Below are 22,452 nucleotides of genomic sequence, written 5' to 3' on the forward strand. Positions count from 1 at the left end.
GATGTGTTAGTCAATCTTTGCCTTATGGAACTTACAGTTTCATGGAGAAAACATTGAGCACTAGCTGGGGCTACTGCAAGGCTGCTTTCTAGGATTTAAACTATAAATTTAGCACATAAGGAATGATCAGAAGTCTGTAAAAAGAGAGCTTAGAGATAAAATGTTTCCTGGACTTGAAGTGAGATGGACAAGAATCAGGTGATTCTTGGATAAAGGAGAGACACAGAGATAAACACTATTAAGTTCTGTTGTCGGCTTTAGCCGACTGCTGTGAAGCTGCTTTTGACTATTTTGTACCAAGCTTTAGGATCACAGCACTGCTCTGACTACGTGTCCACCAAGCAAATTTCTCACTTTTGCTATCCCAGTTTGTATTGATATGTACCCAGAGGAAGAACATGCTTTGGTAGGACCACTCCACTAGACAGCTGATCTCAATCACAATAAACATAATGGCATTCTGGGTTCATGTTCATACTCTTGTGAATTTAGGAACTGTGCGGGTTTGGTTGACTCTGGAACACTGACAAGATAGAATTTCTGGATAGTGAGGCTGGAATCATTGATAAGACCCTAGCAAATTCTTTACCATAATGCTACCCGTACAGTACCTGCCTCTCTAGGTGATATCCATTTCAATATATACCTCCCTTAAACCTTTGAAAGACACACAAATACTTGTATGTCAAGGCCACAGGAGTTGCTATAGAAGAGATTTGCCCAAAGGTAAAGTTTCAAAGGAAGAATTGAACACATCAGATTGGGGTAGATACCAAGAATGATCAATAAAGCTTAAAGAATGGGTAGAAATATTTTGTTGAAACATAATTCACATACCATAAAATCACCCTTTTAAAGTGTGCAAGTCAGTGATTTTTAGTATATTCACTGTCATGCAACCATTACCACTATTTAATTCCAGAACATTTTCACGACCCCCAAAAGAAACCCCATACCCCTTCAGAGTCACTCCCCATTCCCCCTCCCCCCAGACCCTGGCAACCATTAATCTATTTTCTGTCTTTCTTTCTATATGCCTATTCTGGACATTTCATATATATAGGATCATGCAACATGTGGTCTTTGGTGTCTGGCTTCCTTCACTTAGCATAATGTTTTCAAGATTCATCCATGTTGTAGCATATATCAGTATTTCCTTGCTGTTTTTTTTTAAAATAAATTTATTTATTTATTTATGGCTGAGTTGGGTCTTTGTTGCTGCGCGCAGGCTTTCTCTAGTTGTGGCGAGCGGGGGCTACTCTTCATTGAGGTGCGCGGGCTTCTCACTGCAGTGGCTTCTCTTGTCATGGAACATGGGCTTTAGGTGCATAGGCTTCAGTAGTTGTGGCTTGCAGGTTCTAGAGCACAGGCTCAGTAGTTGTGGCACATGGGCTTAGTTGCTCTGCAGAATGTGCGATCTTCCCAGACCACAGCTCGAGCCCGCGTACCCTGCATTGGCAGGCGTATTCTTAACCACTGCGCCACCAGGGAAGCCCTTCATTGCTTTTTATGACTAAATAATATTCTACTGGATGGATATATCATATTTTGTTAATCCATTTATCAGCTGATGAACAGTAGGATTGTTCTAATTTTGACTATTATGAATAAGGTTGCTATGAATATTTGTTTACAAGTTTTTGTGTAGACATATGTTTTCAACTGCTTTGAATGTATACTTAAGAGTGAAATTTCTCAGGGAGGGAGAAGGGTAAGCTGGGATGAAGTGAGAGAGTGGCACTGACATATATACATTACCAAATGTAAAATAGATAGCTAGTGGGAAGCAGCTGCATAGCACAGGGAGATCACCTCGGTGCTCTGTGACCACCTAGAGGGGTGGGATAGGGAGGGGGAGAGGGAGACGCAAGAGGGAGGAGATATGGGGACATATGTATACATATAGCTGATTCACTTTGAAACTAACACAACATTGTAAAGCAATTATACTCCAATAAAGATGCTAAAGAAAAATGTGCAATGGTTTTAATAACAACAAAAAAAAAAAGAGTGAAATTTCTGGGTCATACGGTAATTCTGTGTTTAACTTTTTCAAGGAACTGCCAGGCTGTTTTCCAAAGTGGCTGCACCATTTAACAACCCCACCAGCAATGTATGAGAGCTGACAAAAAATCCAATACCATTTGATGATTAAAAACAACAACAACAATAAAACTAGAAACAGAAGGAAACTTCCTCAACCTGATAAAGGGCATTTGCAAAAACCCACAGCTAGTATCATGCTTAATGGAGAAAGACTGAAAGCTTTACCCTCCATGATCAGGAACAAGAAAAGGAGGTCCATTCTTGTCACTTCTATTCAACATTGTACTAGGGGTTATTACCAGGTCATTTTGGGGAAATAAAAGAAAAGAAAAGAAAAAAGAGAAAGAAAAGAAAAGGAAAAGAAAAAGAAAAAAGAAGGAAAAGAATCCAGAAAAAGAAAGAAGTAAAACCATCACTATTCTTTGATGACATGACCTTCTCTTTAGAAAATCCTAAAGAATCTACAACAAAAAAAAAAAAAAAAAAAAAGAGAGAGGAAAGAAAAACCCTACTAGAACTAATCAATGAGTTCAGCAACTTTGCAGGATACAAGGTCAATACACAAAAATCAATTCTATTTCTATTTGCTAGCAATAAACAATCAGAAATTGAAATTAAAACAATTCTACTTGCAATAGCATCAAAAAGAATAAAATCCTTAGGAATAAATTAAAGAAGTACAGGATTTGCACAATGAAACTTTTATAAACCATCATTAAAAGAAATTTTAAAAGTCTGAAAAAATGAAAATCCCATGTTAAAGGACTGAAAGAATTAACATTATTTTTGAGTCTCAAACTGATCTACAGTTTTAATGCAATGCCAAGACCATTTGCTGCAGAAAGAATAGTCTTCTCAACAAATGGTGGTGGGATAACTGATAGCCACATGCAAAAGAATGAAGTCAGACTCCTACGTCACACAATATACAAAAATTAACTCAAAATAGATCAAAGACCTAAATGTAAGAGCTGAAACTATAAAACTCCTAAAACAGGGGTAAATCTTTGTGACCTTAGATTTGGTAACAGCTTCTTAGATATGACACCAAAAGCACAAGTGACAAAAGAAAAAGAAATAGATAAACTGGACTTCATTAAAATTAAAAACCTTTATGCTTCAAAAGATACTATCACAAAAATTAAAAGACAACCCAAATCATGTGAGAAAATATTTGCAAATCAAATATCTTATAGGCAATTTGTATTATTATTGATGCAAGAATAATATGACAACTCAATTTAGAAATGTGCAAGTGATATGAATAGATCTATCTCCAAAGAAGATATACAGATGGCCAAGAAACCATGATAAATGCTCACATCACTAGCCATTAGGGAAATACAAATAAAAACCACAATGAAACACCACTTCACACCCACTGGAATGGCTATAATGAAAAAGACAGACAATAATTGTGAGGATGTGGAGAAACTGAAACACTTGTACTCTGCTGGTGGGAATGCAAAATGATGCAGCTACTTTGGAAACCATCTGGCATTTTCTTTAAAAATTAAATACATAGTTACCATATAACCCAGTAATTCCATTCCTAGGTATATACCCAAGAGAACTGAAAACATACCCACACAAAAACTTACACATAAATATTCATAACAACACTACTCATAATAGCCAAAAGATGTAAACCACCTAAATGTTTATCAACTAACAAATGGACAAACAAAATGTGGTATATCCATCCAATAGAATATGACTCGGTCATAAAAAGCAACGAAGTACTACTATATGCTATAACATGGATGAACCTTAAAAATATTCTAAGTGAAAGAAGCCAGTCACAAGGGATAACATATTGCATGATTCTATTTATTAAAAAATACACAGATCAGCCAAATTTAGAGATACAGAAAGTAATCAGTGGCTGCTTACGGGTGCTGGGGTAGGGTATGGAGATACTAGGGGGTAATAGCCAACAGGTATAGAGATTTTTTTTGAGGTAATAAAAATTGTTCTAAAATTGACTGTAGGGATGGCTGCCCAGACTGCAACTATACTAAGAACCATTTAATTGTATATTTTCAACAGGTAAATTTTATGGTATGTGAAGTATATCTCAATGAAGCTTCTTTAAAAATTCAGAGAGAAAAGATGCAGAGAAATCAAGTCCTTAGCATTGTTTAAGCCACTGGAACAAGCTGTGCCTGAGTCATTGCTACCTCAAAGCTTTCAGTTACATGAACTAGATAAATATCTCTTTAGGTTGGCTTAAGTTGACATTTTGGTCACTTGCAACACGGATTAATAACCAATACATAAAGTGGCAATTGTCCATCAGGAAAAAAATGGGTGAAGAAGGTGGATCAGGATGGGAAAGCCAAATAGGGACTACTGCAATAGTTGAGAGGATGGCAAATAGTGAAAAGGAGTTGACAACATGCATGTTGAATCTAGAGGATGAACTGAATTCTGTTGAATGTGGGGTGTGGTGAAAAAGGAAAAACTGAAAATGTCTGAAGAGAGAAATCCTAATGAATTGGAGATCTTCTACTGAATTCTGAGCCCTTGATGACAAGGACAGGGTTTCATTCATTATCACTGTGTTAGTAACTTAGCTGCTGTAATAACTCCAAAGCACCATTTGCTTTCAACAATCACTAATTTCTTGCTCACACTGTAAGTAGGTTGTAAGTCAGTTGCAGCTCTGTCGCATATGACCATCATTTGAGGACCCAGTCTGAAGGGGTAGGTCCTCTCTGGAAATATTGTTCTCAGGGAAGAAGGCAGAGACCAGAGAACTGGAAACTTGTGATGCTTTCTAAAAAAAATTTGCTCATTTCTGGTATACATCAAATCTCATATTCCTTTGGTCAAAACATGTCACATGGCCAACCAAGCCCATAGTCAATGGAGCAGGGAATGATCCTTCGCACAGAAGACACTGTAATTCACTTAACAATGAGTGGGGATGTATAACCTTCTCAAAGAGAAGGAAGGAATGAATAACTGTTAATAATAATATAATTTCCCACAATTGCTTTCCCAGGCCTATCATTGCACTTGGTATATTTAGATAGTTAATACTTAATTAGTACTTGAACAAATGAATTCATAAATTAACAACTATGTACATTAATAAATGGAGAAAGAACCTTTTGTGGGGATGGGAAGGAAAGAGAAGAAAGAAGATGAATTTACACTGATTTTGAAGAACTAAGGGAGATAAGGATGGAGATTATTCAACCAATAGCTATCAAGCTGGAGAGACAGATTGAGAGCAAGAATAAGAGTGAGTGAGAGTCAGGAGAGTTAAGCTGTGAAGTAGGTGAGATCACCAAGGAGGAATGTGTGCAATGAGAAAAGAAATGGGTTATTAGCTCTAGAAAAGAAACCGAAGCTAGGAAAGATCAGTCAGGACATGATTGGAGAGCAGAACAATACAAGATCAAGGGTATTGAAAAGAAAAGGTGGTCAGTGACATCAAAAATGTTTTTGTAATTATTAAATAACACCTCTTCCAAAATTCCAAATAGAGTTAGGTCCCTTTTTTTTTTTCTACAGAGGTCTATTTCACACAAGAAAATAAGTTAATTGAAGGCTACATGTAACAACAGCCTAATTAAGTTTAGTGGAGGCTGAAGAAGAGATAATCAGAAGAAAAGAAAAAAGATTAAAATCACCTGATTAAAAAATTAAGGCCAGGGCTTCCCAGGTGGCGCAGTGGTTGAGAGTCTGCCTGCTGGTGCAGGGGGCACGGGTTCGAGCCCTGGCCTGGGAAGATCCCACATGCCGCAGAGCGGCTGGGCCCGTGAGCCACAACTGCTGAGCCTGCGCGTCTGGAGCCTGTGCTCCGCAGCGAGAGAGGCCGCGGCGGTGAGAGGCCCGCGCATCGCGATGAAGAGTGGCCCCCGCTTGCCACAACTGGAGAGAGCCCTCGCACAGAAACGAAGACCCAACACAGCCAAAATCAATCAATCAATCAATCAATCAAACATACGCATCTGATTCAAGATCGTCAATTAAAAAAAAAAAAAAAAAAAAAAATTAAGGCCAAGCAGCAAACAAAAATCAATACATATAACAAATATAATAAATTTCAATTCCATATTATAGGTAGTGAAGAGGGAATCAGAAAAGAGAATGGGAGAAGGGAAAAAGAGAGGCAGACATGAAAAAAAAATGTGGGGCTAAAACCAAAACAAAAACCAAGGAAACAATCTCTTAGCTTAGTGGTTCTCAATGCTAGAGGCACATGAGAACCACCTGGGGAGATTTTTTTAAAGTACTCATTCCTGGGCCCATCCCCAGAGACTCTAAACTAACAGGCCTAGAGTGAGACTTGGTATTTTTATTAAAAAACAAAAACAAAAAACAAGGGTTTCTAATCTGCAGTTCAGACTGAGAGCTGCTGTCTTAGAGGTACAGAGGAGAGATGGAGAGGAAGCCGTAATGAGGTAAATTACTTTTGTCCAATCTCACGGTCCACTTGGGCTACAGGCTTCAAGAAATCTTGAAGATGTAAATTAGCTACCTAACCAAGCATAGCTTAGCTGTTTTTTACTTTTTACACAACGAAATGCCTGAAGACCTAGTTTTAACACTAAATGTAGGGCCCTAAGCAAATCATTTAGCATCTCTGGATCTGTTTCCATATTTTCAAAATGAAGAAGTTTAGGCAAGACAGTTTCCAGGCCACTTACCACAACTATGATTTGAAGAGTATTAGAATCAGAAAGGGTAGGGAGGCCAGTCAGAATCAGCTCTCTCCAAGGTCTGTATTGAATCCATTGGGCATACTTAGCACATATTGTAAGGGCAAGCAAAAAGGGATGACATGGGAACAGAAAGTCAGAAAAGTGTAAGAAGATGGCACAATAAGAGGTCCTAGCTCCCATCCCCCCAAAGAAATACTGATTTAATAGCCATACACAGACAAAAATAACTTATTTGAGCTCTGGAATCCAAGTGAGAGAATAGCACGTGGTGGAACTCAGAACAAGAAAAGCCTGATTGAAAAGGTAAGAACAGTTTCATTTACCCACATCACTGCATCCCCAACCTGGCACAGTACAGGGCTGACAGAGATACCACTGGCCCACAAGTTCTCCTATAGGGGGAGAATAGAGTAAGCCCACTTGTGGATCCTAACACTAGGCTCACTTGCCTGTGAACCCCAGTATCAGACCTGTCAGTGGACACCACCATCAGGCCTGCCCAGGGAAGAGCTGACTGCTTCTTCAAATGCACAGACACCAACACAAGGCTACAAAGATCACAAAGAATCAGGGAAACATGACACCAACAAAGGAACAAAATAAAGCTTTAGTAACTGACCTTAAAGAAATGGAGATCTACAAAGTGCCTGACAAAAAATTCAAAATAATTACCCTAAAGAAGCTCACTGAGCTTCAAGAGAACACAGAATGACAATTCAACGGTATCAGGAAAACATTACATGAACAAAATGAAAAGTTCAACAAAGAAATAGAAACCACAAAAAAGAACAAAACAGAAGTTCTGGAGTTGAATATAACAATGACTGAAATGAAAAATTCACTAGAGAGCTACAAGACCAGACTTGATCAAGCAGAAGAATCAGTGAACTCAAAGACAGGTCACTTCATAATATACAGAAAGAAAAACAAAAAGAACAAAGAATAAAGAATAGTAAAAAAAAGAAAAAAAGCCTACAGGACTTGTGGGACACCATGCATTACTGGAGTCTCAGAAGAAGAGAAAGAGAAAGAGGTGGTAAGTTTATTTAAAGAAATATGACTGAAAACTTCCAAAATGTGTGAAGGGAAAAGGACATCCAGATTCATGAAGCCCATAAGACCTCAAATATGTTGAACCTAAAGAAGTCTACTGCAAATCATATTAAAATTAAACCGTCAAAAGTCAAAGACAGAGAGAAAAATTTGAAAGAAACAATATAAAAGTTACTCCTGACATAAAAGAGAACCCAGAAGATCATCAACAGATTGCTCAGCAAACCTTGCAGGCCAGAAAAGAGTGGAATGACATATTCAAAGTTCTAAAAGAAAAAACTGCCAGCCAAAAACACTGTATCTGGTAAAATTGTCCTTTATAAATGAAGGAGAGATAGACTTTCTAAGACAACCAAAAACTAAGAAAATTTGCCAGTACTAGAACTGCCTTACCAGGAGTGCTAAAAGGAGTTCTTTAAGTTGAAATAAAAGGACACTAAACAGCAACACAAAAGCATAAGAATCTTACCAGTAATGGTAAATATATAGACAAGTACAGAATAATATAATACTGTAATGATTGTGCATAAACAAATTTTAACCTTAGATAAACATTAAAAGACAAAAGTATTAAAAATAATTATAACCACAGAAATTTGTTAATGGATACACAATATAAAAAGAAGTAATTCTGACATCAATAACATTAAAAGTGAGTGAAAAAGTAAAAGATAGAGTTTTGCATGCAACTGAAATTATCAGCTTAAAATTGGTTACTATTATAAGTCTTAGGCAAGCTTCATGATAACCACAAAAAAAACTACAGTAGATACAAAAGAGATAAAGAGAAAAGAAGAATCAAAGTATATTACCACAAAAAAAAAAACCACAAAGAAAGATAGCAAGAGAGGAAGAGAGGAGCAAAAGAACAACAAAACAGACAGAAAACAATGAACAAAATGGTAATAGTAAGTCCTACCTATCAATAATTACTTTAGATGTAAATGGATTAAATTCACCAATCAAAAGACATAGAGTGAATACATAAAAAACAAGATCCAACTATATACCGTCTACAAGAGATTAATTTTAGATTTAAAGACACACATAGGCTTAAAGTGAAAAAATGGGAAAAAATTCCTTGCAAATGTTAACCAAAAGAGAGTAGGGGTGGCTATAATTATGTCAGATAAAGTAAACTTTAAGTGAAAAGTTGTCACAAGAGACAAAGTTCATCACATAATGATAAAAGAGTCAACTGAATAGGAAGATATGACAATTATAAATATATATTCACTCAATATCAGATCACCCATATACATAAAAAGCACACATTGACAGATATAATACAATAGTAGGAGACTTCAATATCCCACTTTCAATAATGAATAAATCATCCAGACAGAAAATCAATAAGGAAACAGCAGACTTGAACAATACAATACCAGTTAGGCCTGAAAGACATTCACAAAACATTTCACCCAACAACGGCAAAATGGACATTCTTCTCAATGGCACCTGGAGCATTCTCCAGGATAGATCACATACTAGGTCATAAGACAAGTCAACAAATTTAAGAAGACTGAAATCATTTCAAGTATCTTTTCTAACCAAAATGTAATAAAACTATAAATCAAAAACAAAATAGGAAAACTCACGAATACATGGAAATTAAACAATACATTCTTGAGCAATCATTGGGTCAAAGAAGAATCTAGAGGGAAATTATAAAGTATCTTGAGACAAACAAAAAGAAAAATACAACATAAACTTATGAGCTACAGCCAAAGTAGTATCTTTCGCTGTATCTCATAAGAGAGAAGTTTATAGCAATAAATGCCTACAAAAAGGACAAATATTACATGATACCACTTATATGAAGAATCTAAAATAGTCCAACTCATAGAAACAAAGAACAGAATGGTAATTGCCAGCGGCTGGTGCGAGGTGAAAATGGGGAAGTATTAGTCAAAGGGTATAAAGTTTCAGTTATGCAGGATATGTCTTAGAGACCTACTGTACAGCATAGTGCCTGCAGCTTACAATACTATACACTTAAAATTCTGCTAAAAGGGTAGATAATAATTGTTTTATCACACATCATCATCATTATCATCACCATCATAGCAGTAATACAAGCATAACTTGGAGATATTGCAGGCTTGATTCCAGACCACAACAATAAAAGCAAATATTGGAATATTTTGGTTTCCCAGTACATTCAGAAGTTATGTTTATACTATACTGTAGTCTATTAAGTGTGCAATAGCATTACATCTAAAAAGACAATAAACATACCTTAATTAAAATACTTTATTGCTACATAATATTAACCATCATCTTTTTGCTGGTGGAGGGTCTTGCCTCCATGCTGATGGCTGCTGACGGATCAGGGGGGTGGTTGCTGAAGGTTGGGGTGGCCGTGGCCGTTTCTTAAAATAAGACGACAATGAAATTTGCTGTATTGATTGACTCTCCCTTTCATGAATGATTTCTCTGTAGCACATAACATTGATAGCATGTTACCCACAGTAGATCTTCTTTCAAAAGTGAAGTCAATCCTCTCAAACCGTGCTGGTGCTTTATCAACTAAGTTTATGTCATATTCTAAATCCTCTGTTGTCATTTCAACAATCTTCATAGCACCTTCACTAGGAGTAGATTCCATCTCAAGAAACCACTTTCTTTTTTCATCCATAAGAAGCAACTCCTCATCCATTCAAGTTTTATCATGAGATTGCAGCAATTCAGCCACATCTTCAGGCTCCACTTCTAATTCTAGTTCTCTTGGTATTTCTACCAAATCTGCAGTTATTTCCTCCATGGAAGTCTTGAATCCCTCAAACTCTTCCATGAGGGTTGGAATCAACTTCTTCCAAACTCCTATTAATGTTGATATCTTGACCTCTTCCCATGAGTCACTAGTGTTCTTAATGGCTTCTAGGATGGTGAATCCTTTCCAGAGGTTTTCAATTTACTTTGTCCAGATTCATCAGAGGAATCACTATCTATGGAGGCTATAGCCTTATCAAATGTGTTTCTTAAATAATAAGACTTGAAAGTCAAAATGACTCCTTGATCCATGGGCTGCAGAATGGATGTTGTGTTAGCAGGCATGAAAACAACATGTATCTCATTGTACATCTCCATCAGAGCTCTTGGGTGACCTGGTGCATTGTCAATTTAATATTTTAAAAGGAATCTTTTTTTTCTGAGCAGTAGGTGTAAGCTTAAAATATTCAGTAAACCGTGTGCTGTCATCTAGGCTTTGCTGTTCCTTTAATAGAGCACAGGCAGAGTTGATTTAACATAACTCTTAAGGGCCCTAGGATTTTCAGAATGATAAAAAAGCATTGGCTACAACTTAAAGTCACCAGCTGCGTGGCCAATAACTAGAGAGTCAGCCTGTCCTTTGAAGCTTTGAAGCCAGGCCTTGTCTTCTCCTCTCTCACTATGAAAGTCTTAGAAGGCATCTTCTTCCAATAAAAGGCTGTTTTGTCTACACTGAAAAGCTGTTATTTCGTGTAGTCACATTCATGAATTATCTTAGCTGGATCTTCTAGATAACTTGCTGCAGCTTCTACACCAGCACTGGCTGCTTCACCTTGTACTTTGATGTTACGGAGACACTGTCTTTCTTTAAACCTCGTGAACCAACCTCTGCTAGCTTCAAACTTTTCCTCTGCAACTGCTTCACCTCTCAGCCTTCACAGAACTGAGTTAAGAACTTCATAGAAATTGCTCTGGGTTCGGTTTTGGCTTAAGGGAATGTTGTGGCTGGTTTGATCTTCTATCCAGACCACTTTCTCCATATCAGCAATAAGGCTGTTTTGTTTTCTTAGCATTTGTGTGTTCACTGGGGTAGCACTTCTAATTTCCTTCAAGACCTTTTCCTTTGCATTCACAACTTGGCTAACTGTTCGGCACAAGAGGCCTCACTTTCGGCCTGTCTCAGCTTTCAACATGCTTTCCTCACTAAGCTTAATCATTTCTAGCTTTTGATTTAAAGTGAGAGACGTAGAACTCTTCCTCTCACTAACGCTTGAAGGCCATTGTAGGGTTATTAATTGCCCTAATTTCAATACTGTTGTGTCTCGGAATAGGGAGGCCCAAGAAGAGAGAGAGAGATGGGGAAACGGCCAGTCAGAACACACACAACATTTACTGATTAAGGTCACCATCTTACATGGGTGCAATTTTTGGTGACCCCCTCCCCTAAAATTACAAGAATAACATCAAAGATCGCTGATCACAGATCACCATAACAAATATAGTAATAATGAAAAAGTTTGAAATATTGTGATAATTACCAAAATATGACACAGAGACACCAAGTGAGAAAATGCTGTTGGAAAAAATGGTGCTGATAGACTTGGTTGAAGCAGGGTTGCCACAAACCTTCAACTTGTAAAAAAATACAGTATCTGCCAAGTACAATAAAGTGAACTGCAATAAAATGAAGTATGCCTGTAATAATAAATAAAAAAGGTGGAGGAATCTTTTGAGATGATGGATATATTTATGGCATAAATTGTGGTGATGGTTGTTTCATGGGTATATACCTATCACCAAATTCATCAAGTTGTATACATTATGTACAGCTTTTTGTATATCAATCATACCTCAATAAAGTGGTTTTTAAAAAGTCAGAAAAGTATGAAAGAAAAAGCTCTTTTAATTTCAGCTTACATAAAAGTTTTGCTTTACTTGGAAATATAATTTTTCAAGGATTAGGAGTTTTTAAAAAATAAATATTAGAGAGTGGGAAGTATTACTTTTTTCTTGCTTGTGGCCTCCAAATTATTAACATGCCTCTGCTTTTCCCACTATCCACAAATAATCTAAAGTAACTTGAGGCTTGAAAAAATTTAGCAGAATGAGATAGTAATTAAGACTTAAGTGGACAATGTATTAGAACTATTTGCTGATTTTTAAAAAAGTGTCATGAGAGAGCTTCAGCTTCTGCATCTTATTTTCACTTACAGGTACTGATATGGAGAGGCAAGAAGGGAAGCATGAAGGCAGAAATAGCACTGAGGTGGGACATGCCCACCAACCCCCTACCCTACTACTCCACTCCTTATGTACAGATGGCAGTCTCCAATCAGTCCTGGCCTTGCAGTCTCTAGGCTATCCCCGTGCCAAGAGAAAGAAAGACTAATGGTTTGCCTACACCAGAGGCTAGAGGTGACACTGTTCTGACTCTGTCAAAGCTGGTCTAGCTTGCCCCCCTGCAGATGCCCAAGGCTCAGAGGACACAGAAAGAATTAGGCCATATTTAGTTGCATTGCTTAGACCCATGGACCTTCCCTGTGAGCACAGCTCAGATGCCACCTGGTTCATTTTTAAGGTGGAGAAGATCCATACATTATGGGAATGTTTACATTAGTGGATTTGTCTTGCCTCCAATTTTGTTTAAAAAGAAAAATCCAATTCTCAGGAGCACCTTAATTCAAGAAATGAATATGAATAGAACAAGGCCCAGTTTAAATGTCATATCCTCTTGCTCTCCAGGTCAGGATTAGTTGTCCCTTATCTGTGCTTCTCAGTTACTACAACAATAGTTACCTTTCATCACATGTTAGACACAGCAGCAGGCTACGAGTTTTACATGCACTTAATGCTCACAAAGCCCTACGCAGTAAAAATTACTATTTCTCCACTTTTCAGATACAAAAACTCAGGCTAAAAGAGGTCAATGCATGTGACCAAGATTGCTCAGCTGGTAAGTGGCACAACCAAAATACAAACACAGAATGTCTAACTCTGGAGTTTCATCACTACAAAATACTGCCTCTACTATACATGTTCCGTAAAACAGCCTAATTTGCTGATTATTTTTAAGTTAGACGTGACCACTGTAGTGAATTTATACAAATCAAGAAAATATTAAAATCTAAGTGTTAATTTTCTATAATCATCACTACCACCACCATTAAACCTCAATTAATATTTTGATGATTTTTGTGGTATTTTAAAAACTTTCATTAAAATTGTTTCATTTGATTATTATATCATTTGCACTTTCCTCACATCACTGAATTTATTCATGAGAACAATTTTAACTGGCTTAATAAGAGTTTATCATAATTTACAGAAACATTCCCTTCCTACTAGACACTGGGGTTTCTCTTTCTCTGCTGCTATAAATAATACTAGGGTGAGCACCTTACAGATTTTTGTTCCCATTTCTGATTATTCCCTCAGGACACATATCGAGTTCCCCGTACAGCTCTTCTCTGGGAACCACCTGCCCCGCCCACTGGTGTCTCCTATATTTATATTTAAGCTGTGGAATCTTGCCCTTCTGACCATAACTAATTGGTGCAATGTTGTCTACCAGACCCAAATGAATCTATTTTTGAAACGTGGAATTTTAACCTGAGAGACATAGAAACTTGAGTGTTATTCCTAGCCAGGTAATATGATTGGCACATTCTACAGGGAAGGACCATAGTCTCCGCTGATGAGATCCCCAAAGCTGCTCTGGTTTCTGCTCTTCCCAAAGCCTGGCTTTTCAACCATTTCTTGTGTCCCCAGATTCATCAGTATCCTTCCAATAAATACCTCTGTTTGACATACCATCTCTGGCTGGTTTCAGCAACTTTCAAATAAAAGAAACTCAATTAGTAAAAAAATACGCAGCAATATTTCTTAAAGAGGTATTACTTGGCTAAACTAACTTTAAGGCCATTCATGCATATGGCCCCACTGTCCCTAAGAAAATTCTAGAGTTTGTATTCCTATCAGTAAACACATGGGAGGATATTATTATATTTAATATTTTTGCTAAACGTGAAGGCAGTTCATATCAGCTCATTATTTACATTTGAAGTTATTTAATCACCTAAAATGTTTAACATTTTGATATGCTTATTATGTTTATCAACATCTGTGGCTACTTTTTGTGCACTTATCTATTGTGGGCTAAAGGTTTTATTGTTTGTCTATGTAAGATCTTTCTATGTTGAAAATATTAACCTGATTAGAGCAATTTTATCTCCCTCTACTCGCTCACTACTGCTTTTCATACATCCTAAGCTACTGCCAGTTGAACTTCACACATTTCCTGTATTAGTCCGGATAAGCTAGCCCAAAATTTCAGTTGCTCAGCGCGCACACACACAAAAGAATATTTTTGTACAGTTTTGTCAGAAGTGAGAAGATTTTGCTAATTTTAAACACTCAGTGACCCAGGTTGATGGAAGTTCCATCCTGACTCATGCCTCCAGTAGCACTGTGACAGGTCAGGGAATTAGGTGATTTGTGTGATCTTCCTACCTGGAAGTAATGCACATCCCTTCTGTTCATATTTCACTGACCAAAGCAAGCCACATGGCCATGACAAACTTCAAATGGGCAGGGGTGAACAGCCCTACCATGTGCCTAGCAGGAGGTAAGAACCAGAATATGTGCGAAGAGCCCTAAATGGCTACACCCCTGTCCATTCTGGCCATTTCTCACCGTTCCACCTTTTTATGCTTCTCCACATGTTCAAATTCCACCAACCTTTCAAAGGCCACCTTGAACACCATGTTACCCCTGAAGTCCTGCAGATGGAATTGATCTCACTCTCCTTTAAATACCTTAAAATCTTAACTTAGGAGACTCATCTCTTTCTGTCTTGAATTATAGGCATTTATGTACCATTGTCCTCCCTTTCACTGGATCCTCAGTTCCTTAAGGGAAAGCTCTGTATCTGAACAGTGTTCTTATACTTCACAGGGCTTAGCCCAGTGCCTGGTATTTTAGGCTCACAATAAACGCTGTTTGAATGAAAAAATGTGTAGTTCATAGCTTACAGACTTTCATTTTTCCATAATACTAAGATTTATTTTACTCGTAACTTATTGTGTTAACAAGAATGCGATTTTTGAACATGCTAAACGTAAACTTTGCATGTTGCTTGACTTTCTTGAAGTCCCTCCATTCGGTGACTCATTGAGAAACCTGGTATGATGCTTGATAAAACTGCAAAGCTCTTTCTCTTTGGGTACACAGGCAGATGGTTAGATTTCTAGAACATTTCAGAAAGGACTCTTTTATCAGTAAGTATATCACCAATGAGGTCTTGAGTTGGCCATGATTTAAAATTGTTCTTCCCTGGTGGCGCAGTGGTTGAGAAACTGCCTGCCAATGCAGGGGACACGGGTTCAAGTCCTGGTCTGGGAGGATCCCACATGCCGTGGAGCAACTAGGCCCGTGAGCCACAACTACTGAGCCTGCGCGTCTGGAGCCTGTGCTCCGCAACAAGAGAGGCCGCGATAGTGAGAGGCCCGTGCACCGCGATGAAGAGTGGCCCCCACTTGCCGCAACTAGAGAAAGCCCTCGCACAGAAACGAAGACCCAACACAGCCATAAATAAATAAATAAATAAATTTAAAAAAATAAATAAATAAATAAAATAAAATAAAATAAAATAAAATTGTTGCCATTCTTGGGCTTCCCTGGTGGCGCAGTGGTTGAGAATCTGCCTGCCAATGCAGGGGACACGGGTTCAAGTCCTGGTCTGGGAAGATCCCACATGCCGCAGAGCAACTGGGCCCGTGAGCCACAACTACTGAGCCTGCGCGTCTGGAGCCTGTGCTCCGCAACAAGAGAGGCCGCGATAGTGAGAGGCCCGCGCACCGCGATGAAGAGTGGCCTCCGCTCGCTGCAACTAGAGAAGGCCCTCGCAGAGGAACAAAGACCCAACACAGCCAAAAATAAAATTAATGAATAAATAAATAAATTTATAAAATTGTTGCCGTTCTTACTTTTAAATAAAAATCAGTTTATTTTCATCTTTTCCCATTTTAATATTTATGTAACCTTGTATTAAGTTTTATAATTTTATTTAATCCCTTATGTAGTACTTTTGACTTCTAGTTTTGGATGAGAATTTATACACGCACACATACACATACTTATATATGTATATGTATACATGTATAAAATGTATATGTGTAATGTATCTACAGTATGTATATTTATATATTCATACGTATGTATACACACAGACACACCTACAGAACATGCACACACAAACACACACAGATATGAGGTCTTTGCATTTAACCTTTCTCCAAATCTTCCTATGGCAGCAGGCTGTCATCATTAATTCCAATGTCAGCTCCTCAACTTTCTTCCCTGACCACCTTGGCTAGAGTAGTTTCTGACCACCCCCCAAACCCTTGCCCTCCCATTCACTGTTCTTTTTAGATCTTATTATTACCTGAAATTCTCTTATATATGTGCCTATTTTGCTTTATTTTTATTGTTATTCTTACCACACTTATGACCAATCTCTCCCCACTAAAATTCACTGTCTTAAGGACAGAGATTTTGTCTTTACTATGCTGACGACAAGCAAATATTGCCTGGGACAGAGTATGCTATAAAATAAATATTTTTTTCAGGTCAATGAGTGAATGAATAAAACATTCTTCCTGGGATGACTGGGTGGATAGTGCTATCATTCACTTGTAAAGAAAATGCAAAGGCAGAAGTAATTTCAGAGGAATGGTGAGTTTGTCTTTCAACATGTTGAGTTTGAGGTTCCTGTGTGATATTCAGACAAAGATGTCAAACAGGAATTTGGTTACACAGGTCTGGAGCGCAGATCAGGGGATACAGATGTGGAGGTCATTTGCCTATAGGTGACAGCTGAAATCATGGGAATGGCTGAGATTCCTGAGCAGGTGTAGTAGCACAGAACAGAAAAGGACAGACTTTTGCCTCTCAGATCTTCCCCTCTCTGCTGTCTGCTCCTCCCAACAGCCTTAATAGGCAGGAGTCCCAGAAACCTTCCACTATTGAGAGTGCAAATGACCTTGCCTCTTTAATCTCATTGGCCTTCCTATTAACAAAGACAGCTTGGGAGAGCTGGCCCTGCATAGTGTATTTATCCCAGTCTGTCAGACTCATGTTCATCCCTGATGTTACAGATACAGGAGAATCAGTACACCCCATGGGGCCTTACAGAAGCAGATAGCAGACCCCACTTGCTTACCCAAACACTTGCTACCAGCCCTTCTGGCAAAATTCCCAGGAAGAAAAGACAGGGATGTGTGAAGAGTGTTTTATTGGGGATGCACAGCAGAAGCCAGCTGTCTCTCTAATGATTATTTGTATTCATACGGAGATCTGTTCAACAAAGGAGTTCACGCTCAGAAGGAACTCCCCCTTGGTAATACACACCACAGTCCCTCAAAGTGTTTTCATCATTCACTGTACCTCTGCCCTGGGGCTGTTCAAAGCACAACATGTAATTCAGAGCTTCTACGAATACATAAAAGTTGAATCCTCTTCTATAGTTAAGGACACTGGGTCATAGCAACCTGCCTGGTGACTCCTGAAGATCAATCTGGCACCATAAATCACACTCCTGTTTCCTAATTTTCATTCCAGAACTCTGCCTATGTCTTTACAATAGTTTCCTAAAAAACTTAACCTACCTTCTAAAGGTTTCATCAGCCTCAGCTCATGAACCAATATAATGCCACTCAAAGATTATCCAGGAAGCGGATAATCAGTGAAGGCTGATTTTGTCCAAAACTAGTCTCAGACTATGCTGTCTATAAGCTTCTCTGCAACTTTTATACCAAAGGTTAGATATTAGAGGTCATCTACCCGTATGTTGCTTGAATTCCCTTCTACAGTTTGTTTATGGAGTGTTCATCCATTTCGGCTTGGACACTCCAGGGATGCAAAAGTTGCCATCTCCCAGGCTAGTACTTTAATTTTTAGGTAGATTGTTAGGCAATTCCATGTGTTGACTTGAAATATTCCACACTCTGTTATTTCCTTATAAGCTTTTAGTCCTGTACTCTGGAGCCACCCAGAATAAGTCTGAAAATGCTCTTCCACAGAAGAGTGAGGCAGGTTTGACGAGAGAATTATCCACCCTCGAGCCTTCTCCTCATCCAACGTAAATCCCCTTGGTTCCTTCAACCTGTCCGTACACATTCCCAGTTTGCCAGCTTCTGCTGTTCATCTGGGACCCTAAATAGCCCTCTCTTCCTCAAGTGTGCTCTGCCCAGCACAGAGGAGAGGCTCTGTCAGTGCTGTCCAGAACCTCGTTAGCCTTTTTGGCAGGCGTATCACACTACCCATTCAGACTGAGCTTACAGCCAACTGTAACAGGACGTAAAAGTGTTTAACATCCTGCTGTTAAACGATGCTTCCTTTACGCTGTTCTTAGGCAGCTAATATCCTGATTCTAAGTGTTGGGCTTTGCATTTGCCTCTGCTGAATTTCATCTCACTGAATTCATATTTTTAGTTTGCCATTCAATGTTCTCACTCAAGTCATGAATAAAAATTACAAACAGGACAGAGTCAAGAATAAATCCCTGTGGCAAGGGGATAAGATCAACACTGACCCATTAATTAATCCTTTTGGTCTCATTCAACCAGTTACTAACTCACCACCACCCCCCCCCCCATACTCTTGCTGGCCCACAGCACTACATCTTGCCCCACAGGTAACACAGGAGACCTTGTCAAACACCTGGCTGAAACCCAGACCCACCCCATGCACAGCCATCCTCCAACAGTTGGATGAGTAACCTTATTGACTTAGCTTCTATTTAAGAGCTTAAAACCCACATTATAATCTTTAAATACCAAAATGACCCTCCATAACTTGGCCTTTTGGATGAGATCCAGGCAGCCTTTGAATATGTTTCCTGTTAGTAAACACACACCTAGGTACCACCTCAGGTTTCTATCAGAACACACTCTGTACCACTCTGCCTCTGGGTTCTGAGTGCATCTCACCTTCAAGTCAGCATCAGAAACCTCAGAGCTATTAGACATTTTCTTAGTTCTCTTTGAAACATTACTTCCTCCGTGGAAGAAAACGTAGCCTGGGGTTTTAACACTTTTCAAGGGATAGGAGGATGAATGATGAAATAGCTATAGCTGCTATTCTGAGAACAATCTTGCCACCTCACATCACAGGAATTGCCCTTGACTGCCTTCCCCAGGTCCTCTGGAACACTAGGAAAGAGGCACATGATTCCACATTATTCCATCATCAAAATTCCCATTACCTCTGATGTAGATCGATTATTTACATACCTCTTGAATTTCGTGGTTAAAAATGTGAAAACACTCATGCTTTTGCCTGCACAAAATGCCCAAGATGAGCCTGCAATTTTTTCTTCCAAACTATCATCTTTAAATGTGCACTAAAATATCACTCAAGCAGTGATTCACAGGATAGTCCATCGTTTCAGATCCAATTAGGACTTCCTGGAGGCAGGGGAGGTGACCACCAGGCTTTACAACCACAGTAGAGCTGCAAGGGATCCTAGACATTCCAGATTCCTCCCTCTTCTTTTACCGATGAGAAAATTCCCAGAGACACTGGGTGAGTTGCCTGAGGTCACAAAGTTAGCTAAACACAGAATAAGATTCAGGTCTTTTGACTCAGAGTCCAGTGTCCTTACAACAAGGAGAGCTGGAACAAGAGAAAGGAAGAGGCAGTGGTGTCTTCTGACCACACAAGAAATTTCCCAAACCTTTGTTGCTTGTACATCATTTCCATGCCTGAGACATGAAGGGCGGAAGTGCACCCGCCTCTGATGCTCACTCTGCAGGGTCAGAGATCGACCTCTTCCTCTCCTAGAACGGGAGGTAACGGCCATGTGCATCCCTGCTCTACCTTTCCTGGCTCACCGACGACTAAACATCAGTGTTTCATCAACTCAGCGTGCGCCGTCGTGTAGCACAGGATAAGAAAGGAGCAAGTTTCTGGCAAACAGCCATTTCCCTCTTTCTTGCCCAGTGTGTGCCACTAGCGAAACTCCCCAGGTTTGTAGCTTGTCTCCAGTGTGCTCGTTGCTTACACTTCTTAACTTTATCCTCTCACATAAAGAAAAAAAACCCGAAGCGTCTGAAGTCTGTTTTGTTTTCTGAAAACAGGCCAGCACCGCAAAGAGCCTTTTATTCTTTTTTAGAAATCTGGAAAATTGCCTTTAATTATTTAGCAATCAGACAACTCACAGGCTTAGGTAATAGATAAGAAGAGAACAAGGAACCATTCAATGACTCAACCCAATGAAAGATGGGAGAGGGTCCTCCTGCCTGGCTCCAGGAAGAAACAGCAGGTGCAAAACCCAAGGCTCCCGTAGAGTGTGGGTCCTCAAAGACTCACGTTACATAGTCAATCCAAAGATACTAACTTAAAATTTGGACAGACAAGGACAACAGGGTCTTCTCTGGACAGTGATCCCCAAACCACACCAAATATCAAGGTCATCCTGGATGTGTTCTGTAATCAAGTTCAATCTCCAGAGGTAGATCTCGGCGTTTGTATTTTTAACAAAATATTGAAACATGACTTGATTCTTAGTGTAGTCAGCTTAACACCATCTCCTAGAGATGATTTTACTTTATTTAGAATCTTATATCTCTTACTATGTAAGTAGCTATAATAACAAGGAGATAATAATGACTTCTACGTAAAACGGTCTGACATGGAGAAAACAGGGAGGGATTTGAACATGCAGAGGGTATTTTTTAGAAGGAACAACTGTCGAAGAGGCAGTTCCCCTCTAGAAAGTCAAACCAATCATATCTATTTCTGCAAAGTAAGACTTAACAATTGTTGGATGCTGAAAATATGACATTATGCCTTACCTTTAGTGGCCCTCCAATATTCAAAGATTTTACTCAATATAAAGCCTAGGGAAAAAATTAATTTGTTATCTCAAGGGCACAATGACCTGTGTCCATCAAGAGGGGGCCCTCTCTGCCCCAGGCTACACTCACTTCGTGTGTTCTCAGATGCTACAGCTGAGAGCGTCTCAGCACCTCAGGGCAGAGGCAGTGCAGTGGAGACAGATTAGTTCTTTGTCCAACTCAAATCCACTTATCCCTGGCCACACAGCTAGACTACATTTTCCACCTTGCCTTGCAATCAGATGCAGCCTTTGAGGCGTTCTGGCCAACAGAACACGGAGGATGTGAGTCCCTTCCAGGCAGGCTGAGACCTGGTATAGAAAATCCAGCAGCGGACTCGAGGTCTAGGAGATGACAAAGCCACAAAAGTGGGGGAGCCTGGGATCCTGAGTCCATGTGGAGACAGGAGTCCTCCGGTACCTGCTGCCAATTAGACCTGACATAAGCAAGAAATAAACTTCTAACGTGCTAGCCACTGATATTTTGGGGTTATTGGTTCTAGCAGTTAGCCTTCTCTGTCTTATACAGAAATCAAGACAGAAAAACAGGGATGCTGACTTAAGTGAAAGCCTAAAATGTGAAAAGTACTGTGTTAGCAGTCAGATAGCAGACAATAAGGAAGTAAATATAGCAAGCTAGAGAGCTGTAGAGTCTTGCTGATCTCTGGCCAAACATTTCATGTAAGTGTCATCTGTAATAACTTAAGAAAAGGACTACATGCTTCTGAGCCTGAAGCTGTGAGGAAACTGGCCAGAAAGAGGTAGAGTGAAAAGCATGTTGATTACTCTTAAATGCCTTTAGTACAGGAGCTTAGGCAAGAAAGGAGAGCTTTTCATGCAGAGATTGAAGGAAAAAAGTACAAAGATCAGAGTCTTACAAATTTAGAAAAGCCAATTACTGCTGAACTCCAAACAGTAAGAGATAGGACTGGAGAATGTCCTGAGTTACAAAGACCCACTAAGACTTCTTGCTGACACACTGTGGCTTTGTAGCAAAGATCAGGATAAGGGGCATATCCTGGCATCCAAGCCTATTGTTTCAGTGAGCCTCAAGTTAGCTGCCAGGAACTT

General features: G+C 39.1%; 1 pseudogene; it reads right to left on the reverse strand.

The window, feature by feature from the left end:
• Positions 1-10,051: 10,051 nt before the first annotated feature.
• On the reverse strand, positions 10,052-15,250 carry LOC130708069 (tigger transposable element-derived protein 1-like; annotated as a pseudogene).
• Between the last annotated feature and the right edge of the window lie 7,202 nt (positions 15,251-22,452).

The sequence above is a fragment of the Balaenoptera acutorostrata genome, chromosome 4 (assembly GCF_949987535.1).
Source record: "Balaenoptera acutorostrata chromosome 4, mBalAcu1.1, whole genome shotgun sequence".
NCBI classification, from domain to species: domain Eukaryota; kingdom Metazoa; phylum Chordata; class Mammalia; order Artiodactyla; family Balaenopteridae; genus Balaenoptera; species Balaenoptera acutorostrata.